Source organism: Mizuhopecten yessoensis, unplaced genomic scaffold, assembly GCF_002113885.1.
Source record: "Mizuhopecten yessoensis strain PY_sf001 unplaced genomic scaffold, ASM211388v2 scaffold4083, whole genome shotgun sequence".
NCBI classification, from domain to species: domain Eukaryota; kingdom Metazoa; phylum Mollusca; class Bivalvia; order Pectinida; family Pectinidae; genus Mizuhopecten; species Mizuhopecten yessoensis.
The window spans coordinates 258,964-279,246 of NW_018405367.1; the positions used below are offsets into that span (position 1 = coordinate 258,964).

The 20,283-nt window shown below is 32.8% G+C and overlaps 1 long non-coding RNA gene across 1 annotated transcript; it reads right to left on the reverse strand.

Annotated features, from left to right (window-relative positions):
* Positions 1 to 18,032: 18,032 nt before the first annotated feature.
* On the reverse strand, positions 18,033 to 19,940 carry LOC110448489. The gene is made up of 3 exons (XR_002462728.1): positions 19,848 to 19,940; positions 19,418 to 19,608; positions 18,033 to 19,239 (listed from the first exon to the last, which is right to left on the reverse strand). It is a non-coding gene; the product is annotated as an uncharacterized LOC110448489 (long non-coding RNA).
* Between the last annotated feature and the right edge of the window lie 343 nt (positions 19,941 to 20,283).

The following is a 20,283-nucleotide window of genomic DNA, read 5'->3' on the forward strand; positions in this document are numbered from 1 at the left end:
ATCTGACGTACATATCACGTACTAAGACTAATTGACAAGCTCGAGGTCGTTACGTTTTTTGCTGTCGAGCGAGTTACGCTCTGTCTTATAAATAGCTCCTTTAAATGCAGTGCAAATAATGTTTTGTAAAATATGAAGATCCCTATGTGTGGGTGAAAGTGAGAACGGCATACCATACGAAAGCTTCTGGTTACACGTCCTTGACACGTATATATACCATGTACAAGCGGGCTGTGGAATGATGTCCAATGTGTACATGATTGAGAGTAATAAGGTTCCATCAAATAAATTGTTTTAAATGCTGGTATTTCTTTCGATGAGACAATTAATTTTTTGATATATGAAAAGAGAGATAACTGTAATTGCGATTTTTGATAAAGGTTAAAAATGATTGTAAAATGTAAAATAAATTAAAAAACAACAACATTATGTATATGTTTTTCAATTTTTCATTATTTTGTATGAAATTATATGTACTGTTTGCTTTAAGCTTGTTGATAATCACTTTTATCCATACATTTTCAATAAAAATACTCTGTATAGTGTGTTTTATATATTTTTTGATAAATACAATATTTGTAGAACTAATTAGCAACGCTTCTTCTCATTTTTCTTGTTGTCATAGTTCCAAAAAATGCCACACACCTAACAAATGGGAAATAATAAAATAAACGAAAACTCAACTTTAAGTTATTTTCTTCCATTTTTTATTGTGATTAGTTATTTAGGTTATTAAGGAACAGAAAGAGGAAAAAGAGTTGGAGAACATAAACGAGAGTTATATGCAAATCTGTGTTTATATTTATAATGCAGGAATTTAACTTTAACATGCAAAAAAGTACTGAAACTTCTAGTGTAGATAATTTCGGCTTAAGCACTATCAGATAACACATTAGAATATATACCAGGTATATTTGATAAACTGTGAAGAGATCTCATAACTCAAGAAGGGTATTCTATTTTCCTCATTCATTTTGAAATTTCTGAACAGAAGAATCTCCTTTCCTATACGCAGCATATTTCTGTCCTGAATAATAATCCTATATAGTATTGAGTCAATACATTAACGAAACTTGTTTTGGTAATATAATGTTAAATCATAAGTATAATTTCATTATCAAGTCTATTGGTTATTATTAAACCAAAAATGAATGATTCTTTATAGAAAGAGAAAAGAATGAGCAATGACTCAATTATATTTCTAAAGATTGTGAAAAGGTCTGTACTTTTGTCACATTCCCAAATGATATGTATAATGCTTTCCCTCTCAAAGTTGAAACAAGCAGATAATGAGTTATCAGTGAGACGGGCCTTATATAAGAAAACCTTTTTAGTTCAAAAATAATGTATAATTCTAACTTGCAACCACTGAAGTTTTGTATTGACAGTTACGCTAAAAGGAAACTGAAATGTTTTCTTCCATTTGTCATCATTTATATCGAATCGTTGTCCCCATTTTCTTCTATTATTTTGAAAAATCTCATTTTTTTTGTAAGCACTGTATATAAGTCCCCTCTTGATGTCTGTAATAAATCTCTAAATTTAAAGGTATAACAGGATAAAACATGCCAATGTTTGTATTGTGATTCAAATTGTTTTGTGTAATATATTTTCTTTTTGTTGATAAAATACCATAATATTTTAAGACGTCTGTGTCTATGTTATACTTATCAGTAAATTAATTCTGAGAACAAAATGTTTGTGTACCTTCATCTTTCATCAGATTATTAATTAGAGTAATTCCACAACTGTACCAATCCTAATCAAATATGTTTTTGACCTGTGGTTAGATTTGAGTTAAACTATAATGGTGATTTAAAAAGAAGATTGTCCCTTATCCTTTCTTAGTTTCTCTTTCATATTCAATCTATTCCAGGCCTTAGAAATATTTTCCAAAAATAAGTTTTTACTTTTATTTTGACAGATATACATATATATTTATTACCACAGTTGAAGAGAAAATGAATATTCATATATGTTGTAAGTATTTCCTTGTTTTGTGTAGTATCCTCCTTTCCAGCTGACTTTAAGTGATTCTATAAATGACAACAGATGTACCATCTTAAGACCTCCACCCATGTAACATATCACAACAACATATCTCTTTATTTAATTTTCCAAAGAAATTCAAATAGTGTACTATTAAGTTTACTAAGAATGTTTTCACTTGGATTTGGCAATGAAATAAACCGATGACTTAATTGAGATATGAATAATGATTTAATTAAGTGTATTCTACCAGAAATAAAAAAATACTTTATAAAACGTGTTTTATATATTTTGTGATTAATAAAATATTTTTAAAATTAATTAGCAAAGCTTCTTTTCATTTTTTCTTGTTGTCATAGTTCCAAACAAAACCACGTACCACTGCCAAACACTATAATTTGTTTTCCTTCTTGACTTTTTCTTTGGTAAATCAATTCCGAAAAAGGAGATCATCCCTTGCAGAACTTTCAAGCAAAATAAATTAAAAAATGAAATAAACTTACATATAACTAACAACAGTGTTCAGATCTTTAAAAAATCGAGCCCTATCTCTCTAACCGACTGTGATACCTTGTCAAGGAAAGTGTCCTAGCAAAACTCGGCTACCCTACCGCACTGTGGTTTTCGTAGAAACAGTTACCACCCATGAATTTCGTTTTTGGGTATAACTGTAGTACAAAAGGAACAGGTCACTTACGTTGACAGATGGCTCAGGCGATTATAACAATATGAAATCCAGGGTTCGAATCCCGGTTTGGCCCCGGGAATTGTTTTTTTTACGCTCAAAACAGTGCCATATTGTATTTGAATTCATATTCATTACTTTTTTTTTATTAAAAGTCGCACAAGGTACATTTTTCTCTTTCAAAGCTTTAATCATGCTAAAAAATAAATAAAAACAAGTTTCTTGCGTAGTAACAGTTTTTGGTAGTGTTACGGGGATCCTATACGAGTTTCTTTCATCAAATATATAACAAAACATATTTTACTACAGAAAAAAACAACAATAACAGATAACCTTGAAAAATTTATCACAAGACATCTTCAGGTTTTTTTTCACAATTTGATTTTTTCAAGACTCTAAACGCCAGTATACTGAGGATATAAAGTGTTTACTGGCCGACTTACAGATTGGGTGAGGCAAAATCAACAGGTTGCTAGACATTACCAAATCACTCGGTCTGCATAGGTTACATATAAGAGCATCACTATGAAAGGACTGAAACAACTCAATCTTTTACCAAATGTTATTAGTAAGATTTTTAGCTAATAGTGTTAATATTTGAAGTTCAACAGCGGTGACAACTGTCTAGATTCACAGATACATACCAGACAATGTCGTTTCCAAGTAGTTTTTGTATGAATAACTTGTGACACAGTCGGTGTTACGACGTTGTGTAATTGATTACGTATATCGGCTATTCCGTCTTTGCGTATTGCAGAGTTATCTTCTCTTGGGAACAGGTATTGATTGTTACGTCATTGGTTTGTGCGAGAAAATTACGTGGTTTTCTCAAAAATTGATGACGTTACTCTCACAAACAAGTGACGTAACAATTAATACCTGCTCTCAAGATAAGATAACTCTGCAATACGCAAAGACGGAATAGCTCGGTGAATCCAGGATTACATAGATATGATCTTATGTGGGGCGTATTGACCTTTGCCACAGTCAGTGTTACAACGTTGTGTAATTGATTACGTACATACTAATTGATTATGTGGGGCTTATGGACCTTATCTTTAACAAGCAAAACATTGAAATAAAAAAATTAAATAAAAACAGCTAACGAGGCACATTCATCCGTCCATAGTTGCCTGTTATGTTAACCATCTGGAAATACCGACCAAACGTCTTCAGTGGCGGATCCAGAGGGTTTTTTTAGGCTTCAGGAAACGCCCACCCTGAGAAATTTCTTTAAAAATCATGTAATTTCACCATTTTCCTCAATTTTCCCACACATGGAAACCCCCCCCCAGGAAATTTGGAAACCCTCCCAGATAGGTCTTTGGATCCGCCACTGCTCTTTCCTTTTTGACAAACAGACGGAGTGATCGACGATGCAAAGGTATTCAGAAACCATTAATAATGCTGTGATAAAAAGATACTAAGATATAACTGTTAACGTCAGTAGACCCAAAACGGGACGGAACCCCAAACAAAAACTACTTGTAATGTGAAGAAAATAGCCAAAGATCTTGTCATTTAATGCAAAGAAGGTTTTGCTTATTTTTGTTTTTTATCAATCATACTTTTATGTCAATTTAAATGCTTTATTGACTCCTGATTATGGTCACACCGACAGCAAAAATTTGGTAATAATCACGAAAACATAACCTTAATAACGTACGTGCCATGTAACGCTTTTTATTGAATATTATTTTCAGAAAACGATTTTCTTCAAAACAAATGCTTGTGGGTTGGAGAATGATTTTAATCATTGCTGATTTATTCTTGTCAACGGCTTGAGATGTTTCTTAAGAAGTGACATCTGTCAATCTTTCACTTCCAGTATTTACTTGTACTTTTGTTACATATATCAATCTTCTACATCGCGCCAACACCCTCCTTTTCCCCCTCCTCCCTATCCCCCCTCGGCAATTATTGAATTCTAGAGCCTCTAATATGCCTTTTGAGAATAATATTTGAGTTGAAAGCTCGTGCCATATTTCGTTTTTTCCCCCAGAGGTTTTAAATAGAAAAGGAGTCTGAATATTGTTATGTGGCATATATGCATTTGCTTAAAATACAATAAACCGATTTCTAGCAGTCGTTATGAAATTCTGAGGTATATCATAACATACGTTTATTATATATTTATATTAAAAATAATCAACCGCACGATCATTTAGCCACTACTTTCGACCACACATTAAATAGAACATGTGAGATTTTTCGATGTGCATGCAACTGCTTATTCGCTTACACGGCAGGACGTTATTTCGGATTCTCCAGCTCTGTCAATCAACGTAAGTCAAGAAAGTGTAATAATATATAGCTTGGAACTTTAAACATAGCCAAGTTCTCTTTATCACATGTGTTAACTCGGTGACAATTCTTGCAGTAACCTTTAGAGTCTTCCTTAAACCTGAAGAGTTATCTATCTTTATTCAAGTGAACTTAACCTTGTAAACTACAGTTCGATTACTAAACGACTCTCGGCCGACCAGGGCTGATACGTATAAGGTATTCCATTCGGATATTGATTTTATAACATTTCTCTAAACATTTATTATTTTATTTTAACATAAACGAAGCATGTAAAAACACTGTTTTCGGCAGGATTTTCTGTAAAAAAACAAATTTCTTTTTTGTTGTTGTAAGAAACATTTTCACAGATATTCGAACTCTGAATTATGACTATAAATATGAAATACAAAATATATTGAAAATATAATAGCTCAAACAGCATTAAATTTTACACTAGGTGAATGCCATACCTAAGTTAAAAGATAATTTTTCACTATTTTCAGTACAATGTACATGCAATATACGAATTTTAAATAAATAAAAAATACCACTTCAATATCTAAATGTTTCCGTTGCGATCCCGACAACAATGAATACTACAATTGCTCTTAATCAGACCTTCCGTTAGTTCAAACCACAATTAATATAACCATTGATATAAATAAATATTCCGTTTAATCCCGACTTCGGTGAAAAGTACTACTAATTTGAATAAAACCTTTCTTTAGATTCCGACATCAGTGAAAATTGCCACTGTTTTAAATAAATCATTCAGTTAGATTCCGACCAATGTGAAAAATAGCATTGTTATAAATAAGATATTCCTTTAGATCCCAACCAATGGGAAAAATAGCATTGTTAAAAATAAAACATTCAGTTAGATCCCAACAATGTGAAAAATAGCATTGTTATAAATAAAACATTCAGTTAGATCCCAACCAATGTGAAAAATAGCATTGTTATAAATAAAACATTCCTTTAGATACCAATACAGTGAAACTTGCCACTGTTATAAATAACATTTTCAGTGCCGATTTTTATCAATATAACTCAGACCACAATCACAGTAAGGTCCTAACTGAAGTGAAAACAAAACATTATTACTACAATGAAGGCATTGAGTTCGTTCTATAATGAAATGAAGTGCTATACTTTCTATAAATGAGATCCCGACTAAACGAAAAATGCCATTACTTTAAATAAAGCTTTTAGTGAGATTTCAACAACATTGTTAACGTTTGATGTATCTTAGAGAATACATTTATTCTGGTTTAATCCTGTTCTGATGTTTGAATCTATAACGATATACCCCGTACGATGGTATGCGCATGCTATGATACTGGCTCTTTTTCACCATCAACCTGAACGTTATGATAACCTTGTATAAGCATGCAACGCGAATAGCTAAAATCTATTCTTGGTTTACCTTCATGTACTTGAAGCGAATCAAGACTTCAGAAAGACTCTAATTAATTTCTGAGAGACGAAAACCCCCCAACCCAAGACTCATATCAAATAACCAGGAAATATGTATATCATCGCACTGCTTTTAGTGTCAGCAGTCGATATGATTTATTTTTTCATTTTTGTCATTTCATAAAGATCCTCACACACAATTCTCTTTCACACAAAAAAACACCTATATATGGAAGTGTACATGCATCATCATCATCATTGCAACAATATACCTCACCCATAAACAATCTGCATCCTCATCATCATCATCGTCATCATTATGAAAATATAGCTACCAATGCATCAATACACATCTCGCATAATAAACATCATCATCCTCATTATCATCATCATCATCATCACCAGTACCTCAATACATTTCACACAGTAGACAATCATCATCATCATCATCATCATCATCATCACCATCATCATCATCATCATCATCTTCATTGCATAAATACCTCTCACACATAAACAATCATCTACCCTCATCATCATATTCATGAAAATATAATTACAAATGCATCAATGCATCAATGCATATCTAACACTATAAACATCATCATCATCATCATCATCATCATCATCATCATTGTCTCAATATGCTTCACATAATACACAATTATCAGTATCATCATCATCATTGCATTACTATCTCTCACACATTAACAATCATCAACCCTCATCATCATCATCGTCATCATTATGAAATTATAACTACCAATGTATAATAATAATAATTATACACAAATGAAGGTTAACATTACAGTTCAGTATCAATTTTACTTCAATCCAGTTGTACTGAAACGTCTAAGAAAGGTAAAGACCTCTCACTACACTTCACCATATAACACATTGAAATACAATGTATAAAACAATTCAATCGGTTTCGAATTCATCAAAGGCCTTTTCATCTATCAAAACAATCAAGAAGGAACTTGATCAAAGTTTTCCTTGGAAATTGATGTTATTTTTACCATGCTTTATTTTAATCTTAAAGTAAAGAGTGTCCTCTTTGTTTCGAATAACTAAGGTTGAATTCGTAGTGGGTCATTTTATTAAGCATCGTTGTACTCTTAATCATTCACCTAGTCAAATATTCGCCCTTTTCTGCCAAGTGTTAATTTCGCCCTTAAAATGTAAATTGCTATACATTGCCTATTGTGAACTAGTGATAAATTCGCGAAAATCAAACTGCGACGAAAATTTCCATGGAAACAGTTTTTCTGTTCAAAATAAGAAAATACCGGATTGAAGCTGGTTTTTTTTTTATAATTGTATAAATTAATTTCATCAAGCTCAAGAATTCTTTATTTGCTTTCAGGTCTTCATGTTACGATCCGGTATTCCATGATGATAGCTGGTCACACAAAGTTTGATCCAGACTGGCATTTCGGTGTGTGGAAGCTGCGCTGGAGATCAAGTGATGTGGAAACTCTGCAGGAAGTTGCCCTATCAGTAATGAAATCGTCACGAAATGGACATAACATCCCCCAGTTGGTGCAAGATGATGACAAACCCATTAAGTTCACAGACTGGAAGACGTATTTAAAACAATATTTTAAGCCTTTAAAGAACCTTAGGAGTTATCATCATTTCATAGTAGATTCTACTAAACCAGGGACAGTTTTGTGCAAGGAACTTTGTGACTCGCCCACTGTATCCATTAATCTACTGAAATGCGAAGACATCCTGCCCTCTGTGAATGATGTGCCAGTTGAAAAAGTGTCAGTAGGACTTGACCCATCACGGCAGTGGTATTTGTTTGATAACATTAGAGAATTCTGTAAGTCAGAATGCTCAAAGAACAGTACGTGTCCGAAACCAGTTGTACCAAAGCCAGAAGTCAATGTTGATGAAACTAATGATATGCCAAATCATCCTAGTAAGCGAAATGGTCTACTGTTGAGATGAACCCTTACTATGACTATCAAACTACTGAAATGTGCGTCATTGTGCAAAATTAATATAAAAAAACACCAGAATTGTTTGGATTACAGATATAACGTTACAATAATAGGGATCCGCATTGGGTACTGTGACGTTAGAAGATATGTAACTCATTCTCATAATAAATTACATACTAAGTTTTATGAAACAATCTTCAGTTTCGTGAATATTATATGTAACAATACATGATCATGTGCAATAGGAACAAGTTTGAAATTCTGTTTATTATGTATATGATCCATTTTTGTTATTTTGCAATGATTTTATGTAACTGCAATGTTGATGTGACATTGCAATTTAACTTGCATTATTTGGGTTATTTATTATGTTTGAAAATGTGCCCTAATATATTGAGAGACCTAAGTCAAAAGAGATGACTATTCCAAAAATAGTGTTGCTGTATCATGTGTGTATATTGGAATTTATAATTCAAAATATTTTACATTACTAGTAAGTAGTATCTGACCTGCCTGTGTGGCAAACATATTCAAAATTGTTCTTAATCCAAGATCAATCACTTATTTCGCTACAATGAAATGAGAATGTTGCAAACTGTGTATATCAGCATTTCCCCAAAAAATGATATGTGACTGTGGTTTATCTCCCTTTATTGTATATTCTATTTGACGAATTCATCTTAATGTTGCTAGAGCTGAGTATTTTAAATACTTCAGTAAGTCTACCAACCTGACTTTGATAATTAAAAGATAATAGTTGAATGACAGTTATTATAGCAATGCAAAACAGAATTGTGATTTCAAAAAAATTATGAATCAAATGATTATTATACAATTATGGACTTCAGGTGAGGTCTATTCGGCCTCTGTGAATATTGTTCAGACCAGGTCCGTAAATCAGGGATAGACCGAAACTGAAGTCCACAATTGTTTTATTATATGACATTTTACGATAAGATTAATAATTTTTCATGGCATAAGCACATGGATTGCATGAACCATTTTGGAATCACAGAGTGTAGGACTTCAAATACAAAAACATAAACAAAAATTGAATTTCAGATTCAATTCATGTGATATTTAATTTCAAGTAAATATTATTTGAACAATTGACATCATCAATATTAACATAGTTCAGAATTTGATGAGATAATTCATTTGTATTTGAATTCAATATTGTGAATGGTAACAGATTTACAGACTGGCTGGGAAATTACCTCGGCCTATTTTTAGTAGCGGTCTGTAACACTTTTCTGTTTCTAGGTTGAGGTTTGTAACACTTTTCTATTTATAGAACGAGGTCTGTAACATATTTACAGACTCGTCACGTGACGTCGCTCCTCCAATCAGGGCTGGGAATTAGCACCAGTCATATAATAACACCCTTTATAGTTAACCTTCTTCGGTGGTATTTGCCAATATGAAAAACTTTTTCAAATGTATTATTTGTCAATCCTGTTAGCTAATACATGTACCTATATACTTTTTTTTAACTCAACCATTCAGAAATTTGTAGGATCATAATAAACAGATTGACTATACATATGTATACCATTGTGAGACTAAGACAAAGTTATGAACTTTGTATTTTCAATGTTTCTACTATTAAGTTTTATCTTCAGTTATCTCCAATTATTATAAATAATTTTAATATATTCTGTTGATAGTGGTAATACACAATACATATCAAATTTTGCAGTTGTAAGCTGTTTTGAATATATTTAACTTAGTTTTATTTAATTCTACCTTGTAATTACATAAACGTTACATGACTGTGATGTTGAATAAAATACAGTCGTGTGTATATATCATTATTTGATTTTGTGTTTTTGTTCAAATTACATGTTGCATAATCTTGATTTACTCCACAATGTTTAAAGATTGGTAACTAATATTTTGGGGATTTATTTCTCACATTGTTGGCTTTCAGAAAACATCAAAATCTCAATTTCTGATTTTACCTCATCTGGCCCCATTTTCGCAGTCACAGTCACAAATTTGTTCAACTTAATTACCTTGTTCTACTTTCAAGGTCACAGGGGTTAAATGTTTAAAAATCTTTTAACATGTTCTGTTGAAAGAATTTTAATCATAAATACAAAATGTGCATTGCACGGTATACAATAGAGAGGTCAGTTGTACTGTATACAATAGAGAGAGGTCCATTGTACTGTATACAATAGAGAGGTACATTGTACTGTATACAATTGAGAGGTACATTGTACTGTATACAATAGAGAGAGGTATATTGTACTGTATACAATAGAGAGAGGTACATTGTACTGTATACAATAGAGAGAGGTATATTGTACTGTATACAATAGAGAGAGGTACACTGTACTGTATACAATAGAGCTACATTGTACTGTATACAATAGAAAGGTACAATGTATGGTATATGTTTAAAGATTGGTAACTAATATTTTGGGGATTTATTTCTCACATTGTTGGCTTTCAGAAAACATCAAAATCTCAATTTCTGATTTTACCTCATCTGGCCCCATTTTCGCAGTCACAGTCACAAATTTGTTCAACTTAATTACCTTGTTCTACTTTCAAGGTCACAGGGGTTAAATGTTTAAAAATCTTTTAACATGTTCTGTTGAAAGAATTTTAATCATAAATACAAAATGTGCATTGCACGGTATACAATAGAGAGGTCAGTTGTACTATATACAATAGAGAGAGGTCCATTGTACTGTATACAATAGAGAGAGGTACATTGTACTGTATACAATAGAGAGAGGTACACTGTACTGTATACAATAGAGCTACATTGTACTGTATACAATAGAAAGGTACAATGTACGGTATACAATAGAGAGGTACATTGTACTGTATACAATTGAGAGGTACATTGTACTGTATACAATAGAGAGAGGTATATTGTACTGTATACAATAGAGAGAGGTACACTGTACTGTATACAATAGAGCTACATTGTACTGTATACAATAGAGAGGTACATTATACTGTATACAATAAAGAGATAGGTACATTGTAATGTAAACAATAGAGAGGTACATTGTACTGTATACAATTGAGAGGTACATTGTACTGTATACAATAGAGAGAGGTACATTATACTGTATACAATAGAGATGTACATTGTACTGTATACAATAGAAAGGTACAATGTATGGTATATGTTTAAAGATTGGTAACTAATATTTTGGGGATTTATTTCTCACATTGTTGGCTTTCAGAAAACATCAAAATCTCAATTTCTGATTTTACCTCATCTGGCCCCATTTTCGCAGTCACAGTCACAAATTTGTTCAACTTAATTACCTTGTTCTACTTTCAAGGTCACAGGGGTTAAATGTTTAAAAATCTTTTAACATGTTCTGTTGAAAGAATTTTAATCATAAATACAAAATGTGCATTGCACGGTATACAATAGAGAGGTCAGTTGTACTATATACAATAGAGAGAGGTCCATTGTACTGGATACAATAGAGAGAGGTACATTGTACTGTATACAATAGAGATAGGTACATTATACTGTATACAATAGAGAGGGACATTATACTGTATACAATAAAGAGATAGGTACATTGTAATGTAAACAATAGAGAGGTACATTGTACTGTATACAATAGAGATAGGTACATTATACTGTATACAATAGAGAGGGACATTATACTGTATACAATAAAGAGATAGGTAAATTGGACTGTAAACAATAGAGAGGTACATTGTACTGTATACAATAGAGAGAGCTACGTTGTACTGTATACAATAGAAAGGTCTATTGTATTGTATACAATTGAGAGAGGTACATTGTACCGTATACAATAGAGAGGTCCATTGTACTGTATACAATAGAAAGGTCTATTGTATTGTATACAATTGAGAGAGGTACATTGTTCCTTTCCCTATTGTATACAGTACAATGTACCTCTATTGTATACAGTACATTGTACCTCTCTATTGTACACAGAACAAAGGACCATTCTATTGTATACCGTACAATGTACCTCTCTCTATTGTACTGTATACAATAGAGAGAGGTACATTGTACTGTATACAATAGAATGGTCCTTTGTTCTGTATACAATAGAGAGGTACAATGTACTGTATACAATAGAGGTACATTGTACTGTAAACAATAGAAAGGTACATTGTACTGTTTACAATAGAGAGGTACATTGTACTGTAAACAATAGAGAGGTCCATTGTACGGTATACAATAGAGAGGTACACTGTACTGTATAAATAGATAGGTACATTAAACTGTATATAATAGAGAGAGGTATATTGTACTGTATACAATAGAGAGAGGTACATTGTACTGTATACAATAGAAAGGTACAATGTACGGTATACAATAGAGAGGTACATTATACTGTATACAATAGAGAGATAGGTACATTGTACTGTAAACAATAGAGAGGTACATTGTACTGTATACAATAGAGAGAGGTACATTATACTGTATACAATAGATAGGTACATTATACTGTATACAATAGAGAGAGGTACATTGTACTGTATACAATAGAGAGGTACAATGTACTGTATACAATAGAGAGGTACATTGTACTGTAAACAATAGAAAGGTACATTGTACTGTTTACGATAGAGAGGTACATTGTACTGTAAACAATAGAGAGGTACATTGTACTGTATACAATAGAGATAGGAACATTGTACTGTATACAATAGAGAGGTACATTATACTGTATACAATTGAGAGAGGAACATTGTACTGTATACAATAGAGAGGTTCATTGTACTGTATACAATAGAGAGAGGTATATTGTACTGAATACAATAGAGAGAGGTACACTGTACTGTATACAATAGAGCTACATTGTACTGTATACAATAGAAAGGTATTGTATTGTATACAATAGAGAGAGGTACATTGTACCGTATACAATAGAGAGGTCCATTGTACTGTATACAATAGAGAGGTACAATGTACTGTATACAATAGAGAGGTACATTATACTGTATACAATAGAGAGAGGCACATTGTACTGTATACAATAGAGGTACATTGTACGGTATACAATAGAGTGGTCCATTGTTTTGTATACAATAGAGAGGTACATTGAACTGTATACAATAGAGAGAAAGGTACAATGTATGATATACAATAGAGAGACGTACAATGTTCAGTATATATTAAATAGAGAGAAAGGGACAATGTACGGTATACAATAGAGAGGGAGGTACATTGTAGGGTTTACAATAGAGAGATAGGTACATTGTACTGAAAACAATAGAGAGGTACATTGTACTGTATACAATAGAGAGGTCCATTATACTGTATACAATAGAGAGGTACATTATACTGTATACAATAGAGATGTACATTGTACTGTATACAATAGAGAAAGGTACATTGTACTGTATACAATAGAGAGGTACATTATACTGTATACAATAGAGATGTACACTGTACTGTATACAATAGAGAGGTACATTGTACTGTATACAATAGAGAGGTACATTGTACTGTATACAATAGAGATGTATATTGTACTGTATACAATAGAGAAAGGTACATTGTACTGTATACAATAGAGAGGTACATTATACTGTATACAATAGAGATGTACACTGTACTGTATACAATAGAGAGGTACATTGTACTGTATACAATAGAGAGGTACATTGTACTGTATACAATAGAGATGTATATTGTACTGTATACAATAGAGAAAGGTACATTGTACTGTATACAATAGAGAGGTACATTATACTGTATACAATAGAGATGTACACTGTACTGTATACAATAGAGAGGTACATTGTACTGTATACAATAGAGAGGTACATTGTACTGTATACAATAGAGATGTATATTGTACTGTATACAATAGAGAAAGGTACATTGTACTGTATACAATAGAGAGGTCCATTATACTGTATACAATAGAGATGTACACTGTACTGTATACAATAGAGATGTACACTGTACTGTATACAATAGAGAGGTCCATTATACTGTATACAATAGAGATGTACACTGTACTGTATACAATAGAGATGTACACTGTACTATATACAATAGAGAAAGGTACATTGTACTGTATACAATAGAGAGGTACATTGTACTGTATACAATAGAGAGGTACATTGTACTGTATACAATAGAGATAGGTACATTATACTGTATACAATAGAGAGGTACATTATACTGTATACAATAGAGAGGTACATTGTACTGTGAACAATAGAGAGGTACATTGTACTGTATACAATAGAGAGGTATATTGTACTGTAAACAATAGAGAGGCACAATGTGCTGTATACAATAGAGAGGTACATTGTACTGTATACAATAGAGGTACATTGTACTGTAAACAATAGAGAGGTACAATGTACTGTATACAATAGAGAGGTCCATTATATGGTATACAATAGAGAGGTACATTGTACTGTATACAATAGAGAGGTCCATTGTATTGTATACAATAGAGAGGTACAATGTACGGTATACAATAGAGGTACATTGTATGGTATACAATAGAGAGAGAGGTCCATTGTACGGTATACAATAGAGAGGTACAATGTCTGTATACAATAGATAGGTACATTAAACTGTATACAATAGAGAGGTACAATGTAAGGTATACAATAGAGAGAGAGGTATATTGTACTGTATACAATAGAGAGAGAGGTATATTGTACGGTTTACAATAGAGAGAGAGGTATATTGTACTGTATACAATAGAGAGGTCCATTGTACTGTATACAATAGAGAGGTCCATTGTACGGTTTACAATAGAGAGAGAGGTGTGTGTGTATATCATATTGTATGTTGTTTGTGTATCATATTGTTTTGTATATATGCTATAACTGATAAGTCAACCGACTTAAAGTAATAAAGAACTTGAACTTAAACTTGTGGTTAACCCTTCTATCTAAGGTGGAAGCTGATCATATTTAATTTAATGATACATCACACGATGTATAAGATTTCAGATGTTTTATAACTAATGTTAAAATTTATAATATTTAAATATTTATAATTATATATATATATTATAAAAAAATATACAAATGTATATAAAATATATCCATTCTGTAGTCCTTGTGTTGCTGATGTTATTTTATTTTGTTATAATTTTGTACTTTAAACATATTATTAAAATAGTAATATAAATAGTTACAAAATGAAACTTTTCTTTATTAGTGTAACATTTAATAAGATGCCTAAGTAAGAATGGGTATGTGTGACTAAGAGTGTGGTGTTTAACATTTGATAATCAAACTTTAAAAAAAAGGAATTCATCTAAATCCCTAGATGTTAGATGCCACTTACTAGTTGTTTTATAGTCTTCTTATCCATGTCAATGTTAGTCCTTCCATAAAAGATTTTATGAGGATCATTTTCAGTCAACTCTTCCAATTGGGGCCATAATCATTCTTTTTCAAACGTTTTTGATATTAGCGTTACAATTTTGTATCAACATCCATATTTAATTCAATACCTTATAGAGTAAACTTTGTATTGTCCTAATCCAAATTCTATTCGGGAAAAGAAATATATTCGTTGAATGTTCGTCTACCCATCCATACTATAGGTTCTCTCCCTGTACATGTATTAAGTTAATCAAGTCCAGATCAATTGCTTCCTTCAATGAGTTTTTGTTTAATAAGTGAATTAGCTCCCTTATGAAATGCTTTTTGCTGATTTCTTGAGACCCTCCTCAAAGATAAATTATTTATTACATTGTCTATAAATGTTGAGAAGATCAAGTCAAATGCTTTTTGGAAATATATAATCAGTAACATAACCATAATTTTATTATCTACAGCATAGTGTATGATATTGTTAACTAATATCCAACATATATTTCCCCTAAGTATCTCCCAGAAATAAGAAGTTTGATCTGTAGATATTAAAATATCTAAAATACCACATTTGCCATAATAAGCATTCACCCCCTATAAGTGACCCTTTTCCTTTTTCCGAAAGAATTGAAACTATTTAGCCCCCCCACCCCTACCAGATCCTTCAGAGTCTAGTCCCTTCTCTAGAGTTCCTTCAGAGCCTAGTAGGTTCTCTAGAGTTCCTTCAGAGCCTAGTCAATTCTCTAGAGTTCCTTCAGAGTCTAGTCACTTCTCTAGAGTTCCTTCAGAGCCTTTTAGAGTTCCTTCAGAGCCTAGTCGCTTCTCTAGAATTCCTTCAGAGACTAGTCGCTTCTCTAGAGTTCCTTCAGAGCCTTTTAGAGTTCCTTCAGAGCCTAGCCGCTTCTCTAGAATTCCTTCAGAGCCTTTTAGAGTTCCTTCAGAGCCTAGTCGCTTCTCTAGAGTTCCTTCAGAGCCTAGTCATTTCTCCAGAATTCCTTCAGAGCCTAGTCAATTCTCTAGAGTTCCTTTAGAGCCTTTTAGAGTTCCTTCAGAGCCTAGTCTCTTTTCTAGAATTCCTTCAGAGCCTTTAAGAGTTCCTTCAGAGCCAAGTCACTTCTCTAGAGTTCCTTCAGAGCCTAGTCGCTTCTCTAGAGTTCCTTCAGGGCCTAGTTGCTTCTCTAGAGTTCCTTCAGAGCCTGTCACTTCTCTAGAATTCCTTCAGAGCCTAGTTGCTTCTCTAGTGTTCCTTCAGAGCCTTTTAAAGTTCCTTCAGAGCCTAGTCGCTTCTCTAGAGTTCCTTCAGGGTCTAGCCACTTCTCTAGAGTTCCTTCAGAGCCTAGTCAATTCTCCAGAGTTCCTTCAGAGCCTAGTCACTTCTATAGAGTTCCTTCAGTCTAGTGACTTCTCTTGATTCTTCGGAGTCTAGCTGTTTTCCATTTCCAAGCTTCTCTGCAACATCTCAGAGTCTAGCTTACTTAAAATTTCTTTTAGATTTATGTGTTAAATAGCTTTTTCTGTGAGTAGCAGCAAAATATAGGACTCCAGGGCATGTATTCATGAAACCGCTCTCATGCTAAAGCATGGATTTTATGCTCGAGCCTAATTTCTTGTTTTGGTTATAAATTGATAATTTTATCTTGTCAATGACTTAGAAACATTTTGGAGAGACTATTGTTTTAAATGTTTACAGTTTCACATGATTTAAGCGAGTTACAAAAAAGTTGATTTTAACACAACATCCATGCTTGAACATGATAACAGTTTCATGAATATGACCCCTGGCTTTTCCATTCATGATTCCTCAATTCTTCAGCTGCTTTTGACATATTTGACCCTTGTGACCTTGAAAAGGAAGCTACCAACCTAATATCATGACACCAGGCCTTTTGGTTCTTTAAATGAAGTTGTTCAAAAGAAAAGTGACGACAGCTGTTGCACCAGGGCATAAACAATCACTTGGCTCTTTTTGGTAAACAAAGGGAACAAAAATATTGAGAAAGATCTGTCTAGTAAATGTACTTATTGGGAAACACTGATAACAATCTGGAACTGTTGAAATCCAAGATGGCTGCCTGTCGACCTTTTTTGCTTTTCTGATCAGTCTCAAAATGAAGCAGGCACAACTTGAAATTCAACACATTAAATTTGATAAAGATCAATCAAGTATTCATATTGTTAAAAAAATCACAAGTTATTATAATCTTGGACGATAATACCCTCAGTATGTTGTTAATTTTATAACTATTCTATTCCAGTGTGGAAAATGAACTAAAAAAGGAAAAGATCATACATTTTAGAACCAATTTCATCAAGTTTTTATATATGACACAACAGCATAGACAAACAAAATCAAATTTATTTATCCAAGTATTTATTGTTCCTAGTTTACAGTAAGTTTTGGCAATCATAGGGGCTGCTCACTCTAATTATCTGACTTTTCAACTCTACAATGCAATAAATACACTACAAAAATACACAAGACATTTATGAAGTATGCGATTATGTAGAACATATGTAAGCAAAAAACATTGACATATAATTAACTGGGAGTATAATTCCCCAGAATTACATGCACAACTTATGGGGTGTTCCCCGGCAGGCACAATATTGGTGAACCTGATGGAGCTTAAAGACTATGTTAAGATAAACACAAGACTTTAATATTACAACTTAACTAAATGAGTGAGCAACCCAAAATAAAACAGACAGAAATTCAAGAAAAGAAAAGCAACAAGAAACAAGAAACCGCCAATGGTGATATGGCTGGATTACTACAGTACATACTAGCATCACATGTGATAAGTATCATTTATGATACATAAGCAATGCAACTTTTGTCACTGACCTTAACAAATCTTAACTTGGTCACTGAAGCAGAAATGTAGGTCAGAAGCAGCATCCTAAGCATCACATGTGATTAGCATCCTAAGACACAGTTTTGTATACTGAAAATATGTTTTTTAAAGCTGATATAAGGATATAAATGATTGTTTCAATAGGTTCAGCTTTTTATCACTTTCAGTTCTTTGATTCAGTTCATAGATTCTCCTCTCCTTCACATTTTCCCAGGCTTGCAGGGCTTCCTCAAAGTCAAATGAAGCCCTATCATATCCTTCAGTTTTGATCAACATCACTTCTTTCTGTTTCCTTAAGGCAGTCAGGTGGGATACTGCACAGAAAATTTCCTTTCACAGTCTGCAGTTTCGATGCTAGTAGTGATAGCTAGCCTCCCTAGCACAAAGAGATTTGGGAACTCCTTCTTGTGGTAATTGGCAAGTAGACTCCACAATTTCCAAGTGGAATCTTGGGGATAATGCTCAGTCTTAAACAAATTTTTTGGCCAACGACAATTCTGCTCGAGTCTTGTCAATGAGAGCTTTTGAGCTGTTGCTCATCTCCAGCTTTGCCTCGCTATTTTCATTCCATTTCACAGTCTGTGGGTTACCATCAAACTCAGAGACCTGATTTCCTTATTTCCAAATTCCTCCAGTTCAGTGTGATTCAGGAAGGAAAAAGGGCGCATAGACATCACACTAAATGCTGTCAAGATTCCTCGAGGTCCTGGGGGGTGTCATCATTCCTCAAGGTCCTATCTTCAGGAACCTGTTGTATATAATAATCAAAATCAGATTAAGAAATGGTACTAGATTTCCTGATTCAACTTAGGCTAGAATAGTTCTTAACTTATGCAGATTTACTTAATTGAGAGTTAATTAAACTATGCCTTTACCTGAATTATATCAAATTAGAGTCTAATTATGTATAAAGAAATTTAACATACCTTGAATGAATAAAAATTTGATGATCAGAGTACAGCAAATTTTCAGGAAGGCTCTTCGGGTTAAAGTCACTAGATGTGATTTCATGTTCCAAAAATCTGGAATGCTGTAGGTCATCCTTCAGTTCTGTCAGTTAGGGAGTGTTGCATCATTTAACTGCCTCTATGTCCTTCATACAGAGGTCAGTCTTTACCTGCAGAGAAAAAGTTGCAATGTCATGAAGATCACCAAGTCAAAAAAAAAAAAATCTTTCAATATAACACAGCATAGAGAAGGTACTTAAAGAAACTTAGTCTCATGTTTGAATTATATTATTACAATTCTTTAACATTTAACGGTACAAGTATCACTGAATGGCTTGTTAATACTGTTTTATAATAAATGAGATCTGCATAATTATACAACTTAACAACCTTTTTAAAATTTCATTACCATTACAACAGCAACATCGACATTTTCAGCCTGAAAAAAATGTGACAAAACTGTCACTGGGGTCATGGCATCCATTAGGAGATAGGTAATTGGGATGAAGCTGTCAGTAGCTATCTGGAAAGAAAAAACATGACTTTTAATACTAAAGCTGCTGCACTTTGGAGCTTGAGGGGTTAAAGAAATAGAGTATCTAGCAAAGGTCTATGAAAAGAGTCAAACAGATTAATTTTAGTGACCTTCATAAAGCTCATACATTAGAAATGAATGAATTTAAGATTTTGTTCATCACATACATGCAATCAAGATTTGTTGAAAATATTAGCGAAAACAACATCTCAGACTGACTTGAAATCTGAAACATTGAAATTTTAAACTAAGTGTTTCTCTTTGCAATGACCAAGTTTTCATCCAGAGTTAAATAATTAGTTTGCTTGAG